The sequence below is a fragment of the Ambystoma mexicanum genome, chromosome 5p (assembly GCF_040938575.1).
Source record: "Ambystoma mexicanum isolate Mex_15411 chromosome 5p, UKY_AmexF1_1, whole genome shotgun sequence".
Classification (NCBI taxonomy): domain Eukaryota; kingdom Metazoa; phylum Chordata; class Amphibia; order Caudata; family Ambystomatidae; genus Ambystoma; species Ambystoma mexicanum.
The window spans coordinates 983,677,805-983,697,516 of record NC_090930.1 but is presented as its reverse complement, the minus strand read 5'-3'; positions in this window follow the sequence as shown (position 1 = coordinate 983,697,516).

Below are 19,712 nucleotides of genomic sequence, written 5' to 3'. Positions count from 1 at the left end.
CCAGGGCTTCTCTGTCATAGCACTATATGCAGAAAAGGCCTTCGATCGGGTCAATTGGGACTTTATGTTTCAGTCTCTTCATTGACACGGTTGTGGCGACAAGTTCATCTCCCTTGTCAGGTTACTTTACTCTTCCCCTAAATTATCAATATGTATTAATGTATTAATGGTCTAACCTCCCCATTCTTTCCCCATAGCAGAGGCACCAGACAGGGTTGCCCCTTCTCACCTATGTTTGTTTGTTTGTTTGTTTTATTTATACTGCACACCACACCCGAAGGTATTAGGGCGCCGAAGACATAAAGAGGGATGTTTAGCTTTGGGTTACATTGTTGCACAATACATTACCAGTACAGAATGTCCAACAAAGTAGAGATAGTACAGGCAAATAGCATACATGTAGGATCAGCAGATAATGAATAGTTGCAGATCAATTATATACAGTGGTGATGATAAGTGTCAGATGTCATGTTCTTTAATCCAGAGAATAAGGCTGGCTCTAAAGCGTGGGTAAGACATGTCCTCCCTTAGGTAGGGTGGGAGAGAGTTCCAGTTTTGGGCAGCTTTGACTGGGAAGCTATTGCCTCCTGTCTTGGAACGTTTAAATCTCGGCACTCGGAGTAGGTTGGCAGTAGCTGTTCTGGAAGGGCGGTTGGTGGAATGTTGTAGGAATCTGGTCGCAAGGTACTGTGGGGCAGCCATGTATAGGCATTTATGAATCAGGGAAGTGGATTTAAGGAAGATTTTTATCTTTGGTAGAGAGCCAATTGTTGGCTCTTCTAAGGTCAGATATGTGTGCTTTCTTAGGGATATTGAGTGCTGCTCTTAAAGCGTTATTTTGAAGGGTCTGAATCTTATTAGTAATATATTTATTGCACCCTACATATAAAGTGTTGCAGTAGTCCAATTTGGATAATACCAATGCTCTAGCTAATGTAGTGCAATTATTGGGTGTGAGGAAAGGTCTAGCTGCTCTAATTAACTAACAGGTGTAAGCAGTAGCTGAGGCCATAGAGTTTACTTGTTTTTTGAGGTTGAGAGTAGAGTCCAAGTAGAAGCCAAGGGTTTTGACTTCCTTGGCCACTGTAATGTTGTTGTTGTCTATAATGAAGTTAGAGTAACGCTGGCTCAGTTTGTTAAGATTTGGCTGGGTGCCGACTATCAGGAGTTCCGTTTTGTCATCATTCAGGCATAGTCCATGAGAGGCCATCCATCCCTGGATGATGAGATACACTCTGTTCACAAAGGCCAAATCCTTGTCGTAGACTCCCGTCAATGGGATGAGGATCTGTGTATCATCTGCGTAGTTAGTGTAGGTGATACCCAGACCGTCTAGATCGTCGAAAAGGGGCTTCGTGAAAATGTTGTACAGAGTGGGTGAAACGCATGAGCCCTGAGGCACACCGCAGGAGATAGGTGTGGGGTCCGCAGCTGCTGATGGAGCAAAGACACGCATAGTTCTGTTATTTAAGACGGATTGGATCCATCCTATGGCTTCTTGTGAGAAGTGTATGGCCAAGTCCAGGTGGTGACAGAGAATTTTATGGTCGACCAGGTCGAACGCCGCTGAGAGGTCAAGCAGCAATAGCAGAGCTGAATTGCCGTTGTCTCTCAGGGTATTAATTTGTGCCTTATCTTATACATCCTCTCATTAGAACCATTAATGGAACTAATCAGATCTGACAAAAATATCCCAGGTATATCAGGTTGTACATCTCATATAAAAATAGCTGCATATGCAGAATACATCCTCATTCTCATTAAGAACCCTAAAATACACCTCCCAAATTTACTTAACGTACTATCTCAATTTAGTTCAGTATCAGGTTACAAACTTAACAAAGACAAATTAGAAATCATGTCCCTACTGCCTTAAATATGACATTGACTCCTTTAGTTTTAAATGATGTAGCTCCTCTATTAAGTATCTAGGTTTACGTTTAGCTCATACTATCCAGGAGACCATAACAGTTAATACACAATCTTTACTAGATAAATTAAAAGAATTAACATCTAGATGGTCCCCCCTGTATCTTTCATGGTGGGGATGACTAGATACGATCAAGATTATGCTGTCACCAATAATTGTATACTATCTACAACTCCTATGTGTTCTGAGATCTCCTTCCTTTTTTAAATCTATAATCCTACTAAATTTCCTTTGAGGGAGGGCAAAAGCAAAAGAATTGCTTTGATCAAATTGAAGGTGCCCTATGACAAGGGAGGGGTTAGGTTTCCTGATTTTAAGGTATAACACACTGCTTTTCTCTTGAAACAATCTAGATGTTGGTTTGCTTGTCCCAAATTATCAGATATTCCCACATGGTGTACCATATAGAAACAGTTAGTGTTTCCTGTAGAAATAACTGACCTTATTTATGTATTTAATCATTCTTCATCTGCCATATCAGACCCAATCAGAGCCACAATATCTTCCCTCCAATTCTTTCTATTTCCTCATACAAAATGTTCTAAAAAATGCCTCTCCCCTTTATTATGGCATAACAGTAAGATCATGATTAATAATAGAGTCCTAAACAGAAAATCCTGGTTGAAAAAAGGGTATTAGATTTATACAACAAATCATAGATTGGTCCTCTATTCTATCTTTTCAACAACTCAAACATCAATTTTCCATCCCCAATACAGAATTCAATTTCTACAATAAATTAGTGAACTCTTGATTTGATGCACTTCATAGTTCTTCCAATGACATATTAACTCCTGATGCCCTTAGACTACTACAGCTTACAATGCTGTCAGACATCAACGCTTCAAAATTCTATAACATTCTTATTGCATCCTTAAAGATATGTACGATCCGCTATAAATGGGAAAATGATTTTGGTCACATTTTAGATGATCACACATGGTCTATCCTTTTCTCCAGAATTGAACATATCTCTACATCAGCGAATATATCTCACATTTCTTCTTCTTTATACATAGAGCATTCATCACACCTGCTAAATTATCTTCATCTAAGATAGGTAGCAATGATAACTGTTGGACATGTGGAGCTGCCTCTGCCTCATACGAGCATATGTTTTTTAAGTGTCCCTATACTTTCAAGTTCTGGCAACATGTATGGAAATACCTTAATTCTATTTTTTTCACAGATATCCCACTTTCCTTCATAAACATTGTCTTAGGAAGCCTTATAATAACCACCCACTTACCATCTGGAGCTACCAAACTCTACAATCTCTTTATCAGTCTGGCTTTGAAGAGCATAACTGCCAATTGGAAAGACTCTCATTCCTTGTGTATTAGAAGCTGGTGGAAAAACGTATGTCTCACGCAAAGGATGGAACTGTGTATGACAAACAATCTAAATTCTATACCTAAGTATAATGCTAAATGGTCTTTTTTCATCCGCTATCTGGATCACTTTAATGTAACCTCACATGGAATATGACCTCTTCATATCTATTATACTCATTGGATGCTCCTAGCATTTTTATATCTGTATTTAACTCCTGATACCTTATTGAATATTTTTATTATATGCTATAGTGCCATATCTTATTTACTTAGCTCCCTATGATTCCCCCCTCTCCCTTCTACCTCTTGCTTGTTCTATGTTTGTCTCATGTTTGTCTCCCCCCTACTTAATCTATCGTTATGCAGAAACCTTTCAATGCTAAGTTGTTCACAATATATGGTTATATATTTGTCTTTTTTGTTTAATTATAATGCTACATTGTTCAAGTGATTTATAAGCAAAATAAGCTTACAGTGCATTCTTTTACTTGTGCTTTAGAATTTTTCTTTTCTAATTATCGTCTTTTAACAGTTAAACCAATGGATTACTGCATTATGTTTCTAAAACAATGACTTTATTATTGTATTTTATATTTCAATAAATATTATTAAAATAAAAAAACAAAAAAAACAATGTCCACTGATGACCTGAAAATGCTGTTTCAATCAAGCAACAGCTTGGACTGTCTGCCATCAATCGTAAATAAAATATAATTAACCCCTGCAAATATGAACTACCTTTTGTACATGAGATTGTTAACATTTCTTGCTGCACTCTCTCTCTACTGTCACACTGCACAAAGCATGCAGTCATAATAACCCCATTTCTAAGAGAGAGCCAGGGATATCAGGGATATATGGCAAACTATAGGCCTCTTTGGAGCCCAGGGTCACAGTGGTTTCAAGGTTGGGTTACCACGTCTTGAGACTCCTTCTGAGAATCTTTCCTTTCCTATGGTTCAAGCATAGAATTCAGAACACTCTAGCATTGTTAGGCTCACCATTTGTATTATGCAAATTTCATTGTACAAACCCGCCAATTAATCCAACGGGCAGACCACGAAGCAAAGGTAGATTCAGATTTTATTTCCGTAGAGTTGTGCAGAAATGGACTTGAAAACTTGCAGAGTGTTCCTGCCCCAAAATTGTGACCCTCCGGCTCACAAACCTCAGGGTTTTGTATGTGGTTTTACACAATGGAGGTCCGAACAGAGAAGCCACTAGATACATTTAGTCAGTTACATTAAGAATAAGCTTCGTAAGAGAACTTTCTTCTGCCTTGGGGGCTCAGCTTTACAGCACTATGAGAGACCTGTACAATTCTGCTTGGCCTACACACATGACACAATGTCTTCCTCTAGCAGACCTATCCATTACCAGTAATGGGATCCCATCTGGTGACCTGCACCCACCTCACCCTCTCTCTGGTTCACAGGCAAGAAACCCACGCCTTAATTGGTGACATCTTATGTGTCACTGGGCGTACCCGCACCGCAGGCAGGGACTGATGTCATGGCCGCACAAACTTATGAGCTCTCACAATGGTGCCAACCAATTACATCTTGTAAAGGCTTTCACAGCATCACCTCACCAGCTACATCCGAGGTTCTGCTCTGCCGAGGTTCATGTAACTTCAGGGGCCTAAGAGAAACAAAATACTGTCGGCTTTGGCCGTTCCCCATTTTGTCCTCGCTACACAACCTTTTCGATAGTTTATTTCCATATTCCTTTTCATTATTTGTAATGTTTACTGTCAGAAAACCTAGATCTATATGGGATAGCTCAGGGGCAACGCATTTGTCTCTGAAACAAGACAACACGGAGTAACAAAGGTTTGAATTCCGGTCCCGTACTTGGAGACTAGTCTCAGGTATTAAGCATGCTATAAAAGGGTAATTAATTAAATAAATTAAATAATTTGCACCACTATGTCCTACACCTGAACATTCTTTTAAATATTATTGCCACATGTACTATAAACATAATCGTTCCAATTCCATTGTTTTTTCTTCTTGACTATTTTCATCAACTAATACTAACTCAGTAATAACTACTAACACGTGAAATGTGTTTGGCTTTTCCAATAGCAACACCAGCAGGTAAGAATAATTAGTACTGTAACAGCGATGACTAAAATCAATGTTATCCACATATAAGAATTGGCCAATTGAGCAATTTTGGTGGAATAACACAATAAATTAATTGTGGTCAAACGAGTCACCATTCAATACGCTACCTTACAAGCATTTTTCTTATGTTCGTGTGGTTCTGGTACCACATACAATTCTTTCCTTCTGGCCAACATTTTCTGCATCTCAGGCAACAGTTCTAGCAAATTATTAAAATGGTGGCGTATTACAGTTGACAAACTAAGGCTCATTTAATATTTAAAAGAAAACTTTAATTTCTAACCCTGCTGGCCAAAATACATTGGGCCTCATTACAAGTTTGTTGGTAATCCGGTGGTAAATCCTCTGGAATACCACCAAACAGAATTACTGTTACCACCACCTGATCCAATGAAATTACCGCCGGATTACAAGTAGTGGTATGGTGGTGTTAGTCCCCGGATTTCAGCAGAGATACGACCAGCGATAATTCTGCTGATGGTCATTCCGCCGATTCTTCTGATTTTTGGTGGTAAGGTGGCATAATTCCCTCTAGCATTTCACTAGAGGTTTTTCCTCCACCCCACCATCAAAGTTGTAATGCAGCGATAATGCAGTGGTTTTTCCTGCACCACCATACTTTAATGAAGCCCATTGTGTCTCTCAGTTAATGTCAGCAGCACAAATATCACATCATGGTAACTCGCTATACAGCCGACGTGCGTTTCAACCTAAGTCTTTTTCAAGGCCAAATTGAGTTGAGGGGTGGACTTCAATTGCTGCAAGCTGGTCCTCGCAGATAAGGACGCCAGGGGGGCTGGATAGCCGATCGTTGGCCGGGTCCGGCGAGTTTGTTGCCTGCGAGCGATCTCGGCAATCGCACGTCGGCTGTGTAGCGAGTTACATGTCAAAAACTTGTCATTCATTTCTACAATGATGTTTTCTTTGGTGCCAACTAACCAAAAATAAACAAACTAATGACTATGACCTGACTGGACCATGTAATTGATCTAATCGCTCAACAAACGACCATTGGGCCACCATACCCTACCAGCGCCCAACTGCTCCAGAGTTTGTCATCCCCACAATTCTTACATTTTTGGGAATCCCGGAGTTGGTTCCTTAACAAACCAGGGTCCAGGCTGCTGGTCAAATTCGGCAACAAGAAAAGAGGAGGTGTGCAGGAGAGAGGGAGTCCCGCCACGATCAACTCCACTTCTGCTAAAACTACAAATATCACATCAGTCTCTAGCTTTGCCTTCAGGTGGACACAGCTATGATTTGCAGTGAACATTCAAGTTCTGCTCAGCCTCCAGCCTTAAGCAACTCCTTCCCAGCGAATCCGACCTTCGACAGTGTGCATGTGCCCTGGTTTCACTCTGTCCTTACGTTGGGGCTGCAGAGGTTCTCTCAGCCATAGCATCAAGGAATTTCCGATTCCGATCCCCACAGTCCATTTTACTTCAGGGTGATGAGCACGTAACAACTGTGTTTTCCAAGAACGTGTATTTCACAGATTTCTCATTGCATATGGCTTGCCCAAATTAATGGCACTATCCGGTATTTTGGAGCCCAGATTTGTCGAAAAGGACCATGGGCACAGAAGGAGCAATTCACTGCCTCGAAGCCACACAGACATTTGGAAAACTTAAATGTGTTTCCCTAAGGCCATAATTCTGATGGGACTCCGGAATCTCTGCCCAATGCCTGCTGACAGGACTGTTGGTTGACATCATCTGGTCCTTCAGATAAACTTGCACTTTACCACAGGTGATATCCCATTCCATGCTTGGGCCTGCAACTGTGATATTAAATATAAGACTCAGTAGCACAGTGTGGGTGATACTGCTCAATTCCTCAATCACATGGAGTTCTCCCATGCTGGCACCTGCAATGAGTTGATTTTATTTTAGTTTATTTATTTGTAGTGCACAAAAACAGGTAGAAGAAATTGTCTCTGAGTGCAGAACTATCTGATAACTAAGCGATTACCAAATAAGAATTAGTTAAAGAATTTTTGAGAAACAAAAAAAAGGAGTTGATGCTGTACAGGCCAATGGGGAGAGTGTTCCAAAGACAGGATCTTAGGGCAGAAAAACACCTGTTTCCTCAGTACACAAAGCAAGATGGAGGAGTAGCCAGGGTACATGTAAGATGATATGCATTAACCATTTCAGACAGTTTTTGTGGTGTCTGTCCATGCACACATTGTAAAACTAAACACAAGATTTTAAATTGACCCTGTGCTTGTCTGGCAGTCAGTGTAAAGATCTAAGTAATTGAGAGATCGAAGATGACTTTGGAAGATGGAAGATATGCCTGACAGCAGCATTTTGTGCAGCCTAAAAATGAGAAAGCTGCCGCTATGGAATGTCTGCCAAGATTTGATTCACACAATTGAGCCAGGAGTTAACCAATGCACTAACCACAGTTTAGGTCCAAACAGAATGATCTTTGTTTTAGATTGATTAAGCTAAAATGTGTTAAGGATCATCCAACATTTGACTGCAATCATGCAGTCCACAATATTCTGAAAAGAATCAATAAAGTTGTCAACGTGCAGATAAATCTGCGTGCCATCCACATAGGAAAGTTACTGAAGGCCACATTTAGGGAAAAGAGACATCAACGGTTTGATGTAGCTATTAAAAAGAAGGGGGTCAAGGACGACACCTGACGTACCCTTAAAATAACAGGGATCGAAATTGGAGCGACAACCTCCAAATTTGCCATGTTGGGTATGTTCCTTAAGAAAAGAAAGAAACCAGTCTAATGCCTGCTGGCAAACCTGCAACTTCAGACAACTTAGGCAGCAAGATGTTATGGTCTATGGTGTGGAATGCAGCAAATAGATCCAGCATGATAAGAAAAATGCAGTCACCTTCTTCAGCAGGCTTGGACTGGCCTATAGCACTATAGGGCAATGCCCCAAGCAAAAACAAAAAAAATGCTAGTGTGGGCCAGTTTTTTGGTCAAAGTGGGCCACTTTTTTGGACCAATGTGGGCTAGTTTGATTAGTTACCATGCGGCTAGTAGTTTTGACCATTGTTGTTGAATAGTCTTTAAATTGCACAATTTGCATTACATTTTATCAAAAAACTCTCCCTTAGGTACTTCAAACAGCCTGTCACAAAAGGAATGAATTTCCTTTTGCTACAGTTGGCCACTTTTTCATTGGTGCCCGTAACAATTTTATGCCACAGTATGACCCTGTTCTTCAGCATATTTCAAAATATCATCCCACAACGCCACCAGGGCTGTCTCCGTCCCATGTGATGGTTGAAACATCCTTGCCCCTGCCATGAGGATCTGCCTAAAACCTGACACCAAGAACAGCAGCTGGTATGACTCCGATCTAGCATCTCTGAAACGCAAGTGCAGAGTTCCTCATCGGAAGTTGCAGACTTTGGGCTTATCCTCTGACAAACTGGCCTGCCGCCTGCTCCAAAGGCAATATTGCTTCTCTATCCTCTCCAAGAAGTGGACCCACATCCAAGCCCGCATCTATGGAGCCACTAGCAACATGGCCAAAATCTGCAAGGAACTCGCCAATCCAATTGCAGTCTCCACCTCTCTCCTTCCTTGCCAGGCTCTCTGCACTGCCTTGGCCTCCCACTTCACATCCAAAACTCAGGACATCCTGTCCTCACTCGCCTCAACTCCCATCTCCTCTCCCACGCCTGCTCTCCACCTCCCTTGGCCCCCCTCCTCACACTCTCCTCCCTCCCATAGCTCCGGATGAGGTCTCTAAGGTGGCCCACTCTATGAAGGCCTCTTCTAAACAGGTGCTCCCCTGCTCCTCCAGAACCATAAAGGACAAGATTTCCTCTCTCGCCCCGGCTCTTGCTGACTTCTGTAACCATTCCTTCACCACTGGCTCTTTCCCTCTATCCCTCAAGCACTCCATTCTGCACCCTCTCCTAAAAAAGACGTCTGCTGACCCCTCTTGCCCGGCTTACTATCGCTATATCACTACTACCCCCTTCCTGGGTAAACTCTTTGAAAAGTTGGTCCCCCCCAACCTCACCCTCCACACTGATGTTGTTGGTTGCCTTCATGACCAACAATCTGGATTCTGGGCATCCAGAGGCATGGAAACTGCTCCCCTGAACGCCCGTGAAACCATGCTCGTAATTCTTGACTCCAACTCTTCTGCTGTTCTCATTCTCCCTGATCTCTCTTCTGCCTTTGACATGGTGAACCATTCCAACCTCAAAAAAAAACTCTGACACCCACGGCATCACTGACCGGGCACTCGATTGGCTGACCTCCTTCCTCACTAACTGACCCTCTCTACCTCTGGTGTCCCCCAGGACTCTATCCTATCGCCATGGCTCTTCAATATCTATCTCTCCCCTCTTGCTCACCTGATCTCCACCTTCTATTCTCATTTCCAGTGTTATGCCAATGACACACATCTTTCCTTCAAGCTTCCCTCTACTTCCACCTCTTCCTCCTCTCTCTTCCCCGACTATCGGTCCGCCATTCAGGCATGGTATCTCAATGCCAATAAAATGGAGATCCTCCTCATCGGGACACAGTTGCCCTCTTTTCATCCTACCTGCTGGCCACCCTCTTTGGACCCTCTACCCCCACCATCTTGTTAGGCCAAAAACCTTGGGGTCATTTTCGAGTCCGCTCTCTCCTTCACCCCTCACATCATGGACCTTACCAGTGAGTCCCACATACAGCTCCACCTCCTCAGAGGAATTCTTCCTTTTCTCACCTTCCCCCAGAAGCCCAATGTCTCCAGAGCTCTGGTCCTCTCCAGGCTGGACAACTGCAACAGTCTCTTTATCAATCTCCCTCTTTCCTCCCTTCGCCCCCTCAAGCTAATCCAGAACAGGGCTGCAAGACTTATCCATCGGGTTCAAGCCCAGGGACCGTATCTCTCCAGCCCTAAAATCCCTTCACTGGCTGCCGGTGGCTGCAAGGATCAAATTCAAGACGCTCTGCATCATCCACAAGGCCTTCTGGGGCCCATACCATACTATCTCCAACTTTACCCCCTAAATGCTCCCCTGCTAGAACCCTGCGCTCCTCTAATTTCAACTCTCTGACAGTCAAATGGCTTTCCAAGCAGAGAGTGGGGGGCAGGTCTTTCTCCTCGGCTGGTGCCTCCCTTTGGAACAGCGTCCCTGCCCCTCTCAGACTTGAGCCGACCCTCCTTAAATTCCAGAAACTGCTCAAACTCTGCTCTTCTCTGCCTCTGACCCTCTTTCCCTTCCCTCAAACTGTGACTGGTGGCCTGGCCCTCATGAATCTTACAGGATCCCAGGCCCTTCCTCCAAGTCAATACCAGCACCACCCCCCCTCTTTGTGGCGCCACTTCCCACCTTGAGAGACACTTGTACAAGCACTTAGACTGAGGTTCTCCTACTCGGTTCTCCTTAACACTTCCCTCCCGGGGTCTCCTCCAGCACATGCCCACTCCTCTGTCTGCCGTTCCATACCCCTCCCCTGCACTTCTCCTCAATGCACTTGCATAGCTGAATGCCACAAGGCCTAGAAGGACCACAACTGTATAATACTGTTTGCCATTGTTTTTATTTCCCCTGTTCCCTTCCCATTTAGCCTTGTGGCACTTTGAAACACAATTCTGTTGTATAAATCGCCTTACAAATGCTCAACAAATAAATAAATAAATAAACCTAAATTGGATGGGGTCTAAAAGTTGATATTTTTCGGCATGGTCTTGCAATTGAGAGGTGACCCTCTTCTCTAAGATGTTTGCAGGCCAGGCTAGTGTCCTGCTATCTGCCAATAATTCTGTAGTAGCTCTAGATCAAGCAAATATTTTTTTTAAAGGGGAGAGACAGTGGAAGTAAAAAAAAAACCTGAACGCATTGTAAGATGGAAAGCTCAACAAACATTGTAATGAAATCAACTAAATAATGAGCCTGTCGACAAGCCACAGATGCAGGTAAGGAACCATGATTATGGAGCCACGTAGCTTTGCTGCCAGTGTCTTACACGTCTGCACTTTCAACGTGTAGTTTTCGCCACGGGCATTTTCATTGATTTTCCTTTTTTATGGGGTTTCTCCCATCTCCCATCTAAACCACTTCCATCACCTTACTCTGTCACCAACCACCCCCCCAGCTCCCAAGCCCTTACCAAAATCATACAACACATTTGTATTTTAAAAGAAAAAAGAATACGACAATGTCTGTGCTCAGGGCTGGACTGGCCCACCGGGACACCGGGAGTTTCCCCGCTAGGCCTCGGGGCATAGGGCCTCTTTGGGAGTTAACCAAATGAACTGCGCAAGGATACAAATCATGTGAGAAAACCCAGTCAGTCTGGGTAGTTCGAGAAAAAATTGGCTGCGCATTTCTTTTCTACCCACCCATATCAAACGACAGCCAGGCTGGCGCATGCGCCTCTTGAGGCCAGGGCACCGCCCGAGTAGGTGGAACCTCATGTGCCAGAATGCAGCCCTGGTCAGTGTGCTCGCTCGAATCATGTTGCATCATATGATGCACTTCACAAAGTGCTCTACGACGAGTGCGACAGGCGAGGCGAGCGCAGCAGAGCAGCATTTTCACTCACGTGCGAAGTGCGCAAATGCATTAGAACATTGCTTGGTGGTGCGGTGGGTGGAGGTGTTGGATGGAGGAGCCCGAGGGTGGCTGGGTAATCAAAACGCGGGGCACCTCTGTTCGGGAGCGAATGCTTGGAAAATATTTTCCATGGAGCTTCCGCCTCCTCGTCCTCCCTGCCTTTTACTCTCCTTTACCCACATCCACACCAGATACCTCTCCCGTGCTCATTCCCTATCTCACTCGTCTTTGTAACTCTGTGCCTCTCTCCTCTGACCCCACTACTTCTCCTCGGCTTCTGTATGCCAGCAATATCTCTCCTTTCTGTCCTTCATTACCCATAACCTATCTCCTCTATCGCAGTGTTCCTTCTATTTTTCTGTGCCCCTAACCGCTGTCTCCCATATCTGCCCTTATCTGCCTATCATATGACCTCTTCGCCCTGCACTCCCAGCTCCCCTCCTCTTTTTCTTCCCTCTACCTGGCTTTCCTGTTGGTGTGGCAGTTTTTGGTGCTTACCCACCCCCCCCCACCTCCTGTCCTCATCTGCCCACAGACAAAACAAGGCTCCCAAAAACCCCTCCCTCACCTCCAGAGTCCCACTCCATCACCCCCTCATACCTCAGACCTCACTTGTTCTCGAGTAAAGCAGGAGCACACACCAACAGTTCTCCCATTACCAGAGCAGGGGGTTCAATCCAGACAGGAGAGAAATACTGGGGTGCAGGGGTTCACGCGGGAGGAGCTCAGGGGGTCAGTGTGTCTGCTTCGTTTGGGGCCAATAAGACATTGGTTCAAATTCCAGCTGATAGCTCGGTGGGCTAATGCATCAGCTGTTCAGATATGTTTCTAGCCTGGATGTGACCCCCCCGTTTGAATCCCAGTAACACAGCTCAATGGATCAATGCACCGGCTGGCTGCTTGTGAATGTAAGTTGCAGGTTTGAATCTCAGTATACAGCAGAATTCCATCCTTTGCAAGGCATATCAGACAACTATGGGCAAGTTGGGTTGGGGTAGCATCAAGCAGGATTACATTGCTATGTAAATACACCACAAAAACTTCAACCACTGCCTGTGTTTCATACAAGCCGTGCGCCGAATTTGGTAACCCTCTATTCACTGCCATGTGATCTTATTAGGTTATTTATAAAGTCCACAACCCAACCTCACTACTCATGCTTTTTAGAAATAGGAGGCGCCATGAACCGCTGGAGGCACTGATTTCATCGACAGCCGGACGATGAAAAGCATGCCTTAAAGGAGGTTCCTGGGGCTGGAAAGAGAGTGGTCCATCACTTGCATCACTGAGTGCGGATGGGATGTAGGATGCTTGCAGCATCCCCCTGCATCACCATCCATCATCCGGGATTCCCACGCAGAAAGCACCGACCCACAGACTGCTGGGGGGATAACCGGTGTCAGGATGGAGGGAAGGGTGTAGTGGCAGGAAAGGGGTCCACGCATAAACACGCCTTTTAGGCACTGCACATTATATGCTGGTGGCTATTTTGGGAGTGCCTCGACTTGAAGGAAGGCAATGCTCTGTTTGCCCAAAGAACAGTAATAGTTTGGAGCTGCCTATCAAAATGATTGTTTTTAAACTGCTTACTGTAAGAAAAGAGTGAGCTAGTCTTCGAAAAAGATAATTTAGGGCCCAGGCGAGCTTCAGCATAGCAAGGGGAAGCTTACACTGTAATGTATCACATCCTGTGGCTGCAAGTTAAGTGTAAGATGGCAACTTTCCATAGGAGATTTTTTTAAGGATTATGCTGGTACATTGATACTAAAGATGGAAAAAACCCTTCCCTGCTGGAAATTCTAATTTAAAAAACATTTCTAATAAAATTAACTGGAGCGTCTGGGTTACTGGACTTTGCCTATATCCAGACAGGAGAAAAAGAAACTAACTGCATACATGACAGCATGCCTTATTCCATTAGGGGATACCAGTGCAGGTCTGGTTTTAGCTTTGTATTCTGGAACTTGGAGTCCTGTGTTTATGATGGGGAAATCCAGTGCTGCAAGTACCAGAATGCAAAGTTAAAATCAGGACTGTACTTATCAATTCCGAATTGAATGCAACATGTTGGAATGTATGCAGCTGAAATCAATAGACACCGGAAACACGAGAAACCAGGCCCAGATTTCAACTGCAATGTTCCTACTAATTGTTCATATTTGTTTTAAAACCCTATGTTCCAGCCTAAACCATTTCTAATTGATTAAATTGAAGTTGCACTTGGGCATTTTGTTGTCTGTTTAAATGTCAGCCCTGTCTTTGTTTGTGAAACGCACAGGCCCTTTCTGTCAGCAAATCTTTAAAACTAAAATTATTTTACCCCAATCGAATGTAGAAAGACCCAATTCATTTCCTAGCTGCAGACAGGGTGTGAACTGGTCCATAGGGAACTCCGTAGATTTCCTGGTAGCCCTCTGCACCCTTGGCCTCTTTTTTCTGGGACACTATTTTATTTTCACATTGTCTGATAGGAAAAGGGTTGGGTTTGCTGAAAATGTTATGGGGCCACTTTGAACGTTTTTTCCAGGGCCTTTTTTGGTTCCCAGTCCACCCCTGTCTGTGCTGAAGATGGCACGTGTAAAGTGGAAACGTGTGAAACACTGGCGGTGAAAACACGACCAATGGATAATCATAGTTAGTGGCTTTAAAGGCTGGGACAGAAGATAAATGAGATCTGAGGAGATTGGCGAAAACTCAAAGACAGCATTGGCAGGTTCCAATGTGAGAATAAGCGATTCCAAATGCAGAGCAAGAACTGATTTTTTAAGATCTTTCTGAATCGCTTCAATTTTATCCATAAGAAATCATTAAAATAATTAACCAATTTAATTGTTGATAACACGTTTGTTGTCAAACAAGGAGGATCACAACATGTATTTATAGTATCAAACAGTTATCTTATTTTACTAACTGTATTATTAATTTGGTTTGGCAAGAAAGTACATTTTTATAAGAAAACTGCCTTTTTGTAACAGTTTAATGGAAGAGAGAAGCAAGAACATGTCACTATTTTTCTCCAAAGCTATTCTTAACTACGATATTCCTATTTCAAAGTTCTAAAAGCAGGAGTATACCGTAGGTTATGATGTTCTTTGCTAATTTGGAGTGAAGAAGGGCAAACAGTCTGGAAATTACTCATAATGGAAGATAAAAAAAATTCACACTGTAATTCCAGATTGGGAGATACCACCACAGAACCAAGATCTTGTCCTGAAATCCCAAGTAAGTCCTTTACACTAAGTTAGACAGAGAAGTGAACTCAGTAGTCTGAGAAGTAGCCTAAGAAGAAGCAATGGTGGCTGGCCAAGTTCAAAAGCAAAGAGCCTCACAGAATGGTTAGACCATGTAACTGGTATAGTAGTCATATACTCAACTCCTGAACCTCTACAAAGAATTCAATCTAAACAATTTCCCAGCCAATGCGAGGTTTAGGAAACCATATATGATATGATATGATATGGCATTTATAATGCGCCTATACACAAGTGTTTCAAGGCGCGACGAGACAAGGGAGGGGGAACAGAGTGAAGAGAAAGACAACGATCTTACTAGGCCAGGTGACATTGAGACTGTGCAAGTGCAGGGGAGGGGGGAAAGGGAGGGAAGGGGCAGTGCAATATATATGATAAACAGTAAAAAAAAAAAAAATACAATAAATGAGAACAATAGGTAAAAAAGTGCGGCCAGCTAGTGGCAAGTGCAGGGGTAAGTGCAGACATCAAGTATCAAGAGCTGGTAGGGGACTGTAGGGATACAGAAACAGCCCCCAGGTTCAAGTGTTGCCCGAGAGGCAGTGCAGGTGTACAACTGGTGGGGAGGGGACCTGGGTCCAAGATCAGAGGGTAGCCAGGTAACCAGTGCAGTTTCTGTCAGGAGTTCAGCAGGGAAGAGGAGGAGAGAAAGCAGAAGCAAAGAGAAAGGTCTTGAGGTGCTTCCGGAACCAGAGATGGTTCTCCTCAAGTTTCAGAGAAGCAGGGAGGCTGTTCCAGAGGGAGGCCCCAGCCAAAGATAGAGATCTACCACCAACTTGTTGTTTGGAGAAGCAAATGACCCTGAGGAATCTTCAATTAGGTCAGTCAACCTGATGGAATCCATGTTGTACAAGGCATTGCCACATATTAAAATTGCTCATTAAAAGTAATGTGGGGGTATCTAAGGACTTTTGAGGCCACCAATTCATTTAAGTTTTCCAAAAAAATAATAAAGTAAGTATTAACTTCATCAGCAATTGACAACAGTAACAGAGACAATAAATAATAAGAAAAGTAGCAACAAAGCAGCAAGGTACACTTACGATTGGTCCTTTGCAAGCCTGTAATTAATCCCATACCTTCTCTAGCTGACAAAAGAATTCTTTATGATCTGCTCCCCTATAGATGTGTAATGCTGAGACTAGTGAGTTCACTAGATTCCATACACAACCTTTCAAGTCTTTCTATGTTTAGCTTTTAACTATCAACATGTCCATCTACTCTGTCAGTAGCATTGTCTCTGAAGAACAACTTGGAAGATGAGGTGTCACCTGAAAATTTAAAATCGACAAGAACAATTGATCTGAGCCTAATGTTGCATCGAGGATAGGCGTCTTTCTGAATGAGCTCCATTGCCTAATGTTCTATACCAGGGTTTCTGCAGTTTCACTATGTTTAATTCCTTTAATAAATTCGTCTTGGGAGGATGATAAAGTTATCATTGAATAAGGGCACAAACATTTAATGACAGAAGGTTGTCCCATGCAATTTTGGCATGTAGGCAGTTCTGTATGGAGTTCATGCATGAATAAGGAACACCTCCTAGCTAATACCTTCTGGTCTTGTTGTGGCTCCCAGTACCTTTGAGCATTCATAGCTTCTAGTGCCTTTGGCAACTGTATTCTATAAAAAAAAACTCACCCTTGAAGAAATCTTCCCCATCACTGCATCTTTGATCTCTGATGGGTTCCCATTGGACATTCACTGCAGTGCTCGCTCGAGAAGCATTTTGCGTTCTAGAAAACAAAGATTAGTATAACTATATGAGGTCAAATTAGACTTTTGTATTGGTCTTGGCCACTCAGATTGCCTAGTTTTCTGTATCACTTTTGGAGACTCTATGCCAGTCTTTGAGCCAACATTTTTCTTGCCCCATCCTGAATTGAGTACTGCCCTTGGAAGAGCATCTTTTTCCAGTCATTCGGAACTCAGTTTGTCAATGTCTTACAAGCTGGCAGCACTTAGCCAAACATGCACTCAATGGCCTGGGGATAAAGCCAATGTATTATGTTTACCAACACTCCCAAGATGCAGCACCACAGTATCCTCCTTGCCATTTAATGACGTTATGCTGCTTCTAACGAGGTTGGCTTCTAATTTCTTCAGTGGTGCTTTCCTGTGCACTCATTAACTCCAGCTGGAGTAACAGTCTCTCCTCACAATAAAAATTGTCAATGAGGTGTCTCTCATCTGACTTTCACTTCAACAGAAAAATAACTAATCGACTGCAGAGAATTAAGATCAGGACTTGAAGATCTAATTTCAGCTGGCAGTATTGCTTATCTGCAAAAGCTAGAGTGCATTCCTGTCAGGACATCGCTAAAACGCCCCACAGTATTTGTACCTAGAAGGACCTCCAAGGGTCAGTGGCAGCTGGGGACAAACTGTTCTTTCGCTGGTGGTTCTTTATAAAAACCCATGTGCCAGGCTTGTAAAGATGAAAAGGCATCTCAGGTTGCTATGGTAAAGTACAAACCTCTTATGACTCTTCCCAACTCCTGATAGTATTTCATTCAATAACATCAAGAAGCTGAATATTTCCCCTAGTCATTCGTAACAGTGGATCTTCTGGTAAGCGCATATGTCTGTCAGTAAGAATCTCTAATTCTGTTAACAGAAACTCACATACTCATCAAAGTGAGCAGTAGCCAATCTGGCACTTCAAATCAGTTTCTGTACAAATCTTAAAAATCTTATTTTTCAGTATCCCATTTTGCCTTTCCACTGCCGCCGGCAGATTTTTGGTGATAGCGACAATGGAGCCTTTGATGAATTATCAGTACCTTACAGAGCACCTGCATCAATTTTCCTGTGAAGTATGTTCTGTGATCACTGCTTCAACCTCAAAATGCAGGATTAAGACCCCTATCAGAGCCTTCACTATAGAATCTCAGTTTGGCCGTTCGGATACAACTCTATCCATTTTGTAAACCTGAGCATAACTATGAGGATATACTGAAAGCCTGCCACCTAAATATTCACACCTTTTCCTATGTTCTGCTGTTGGCAGATCAGACATTGATAAACAAGTGTTCTGCAACTTGTGAAAAACATCAGGCATGCCATTCTTTTCTTAACTGAGCCAGCATCCCCCTTTTCTGGCATGTACCACTCTATCAAGCACACATGCAAAATAATGTTCAAGTGATTATGGCACAACTCAATGTTTGTCAGGGGAACATCAGAGCTTATTGCTTTGAAGGATACACCCGGCCTTGCTCCATGAATGTTTTTCAATATCAGGGGCACATTCCTGAATTCCTGACAGCTCTTTGAGCATGGAATCTGGTGTACTTGTATCAACTTTTCTAATAAAGGAACTGCAGAAAGGGCTGCCTCCCCGCTGAATTGTCTGCAATGGCTTTTCTTTGGGTGATGTCATCTCTAGGTGTCATTCTAGAAAAATGGATACCTCTCATATGTGACGGCAAACGTATTCTGGTGGCCATGGGCCAACCGTCTCATGCAAGATATGACAGACATATAGGTTTCTGAAGTTGACAATGAACGACCATTTTGATGTAAAAAAGATCGCCATTTTGTTTTCTAACCATTGCTCATTGCTTTTTGTTCTTATTACTTCGCAGCACTTTTTCTGCTTACACTGCTCGACTGTAAAACATTGTTATCTGCATGTGAAAGGACAAGGCCACAGGGCCGCGAGGATAAAAAGAGTTCGTTGAAACACAACGTAGGCAGCGCCAGGAAAGAATGCCCGGCTCCCTCCCGAATGTAGCCTTGAAGCAGAGCTGCAGGGCATTTAATCATTTCGCAGCTGCCAGCCAGTCTCGTTATATGGTAGAATATGTTAGAATAAAGCAGCTAAAGGCTTGAATTATGCTCTTCTTATGGCCCCCCTTTACTGAGCCCTGTAGAGCGTGTCGGCTCCCAGGACACGAATAGCACCTCATAGATAGCAAGGTCTGGAATGCGACTCTTCCCCAGTGGTCGAAGTGTATGAAAAGAAGTAGTGGAGCTATGTTCCCTGCTGGCCTGCCCCTGCTCCCCACAAACCCCATTGCCACAACCCCTCCCACACACAATACACCCCCCACAACACGTGCACCTGATGTTTAAGGGAACGTTCAGTGCAGTGCATTGAAAGTGAAGGTTTCAACTTCTTCCTACACTTTTATTTTAAATGAAAACCATTCCGGAACGGTTTCTTTTTAAAATAAAAGTATAGGAGCTGTAAAAGGTAATTTAAAAAAGTATAGGAGCACCGCTCCCGACCGCTCCCGCTCACTTCGACCACTGCTCTTCCCCCGTATGTAGCTCGCTTCCAAGAACAGAAGCACTGTGTTCTGTGCAACAACTGAAAGATGCCTCCACACTTGCAAATTGCATATTGTTACTAGAATTGATATTTGAAGGTGTCATAATTGTCGAAAGTGTCCATCATCACACTGAGTTCAAAGAAACCCAATAAAGGTTGTCATAGCTGATTGTATGATATGCATTTTGTGTATATGTAACTGATGTACGTAATTCACTCTCTTGCGTCCCTCGAGGTCTAGAGATACACT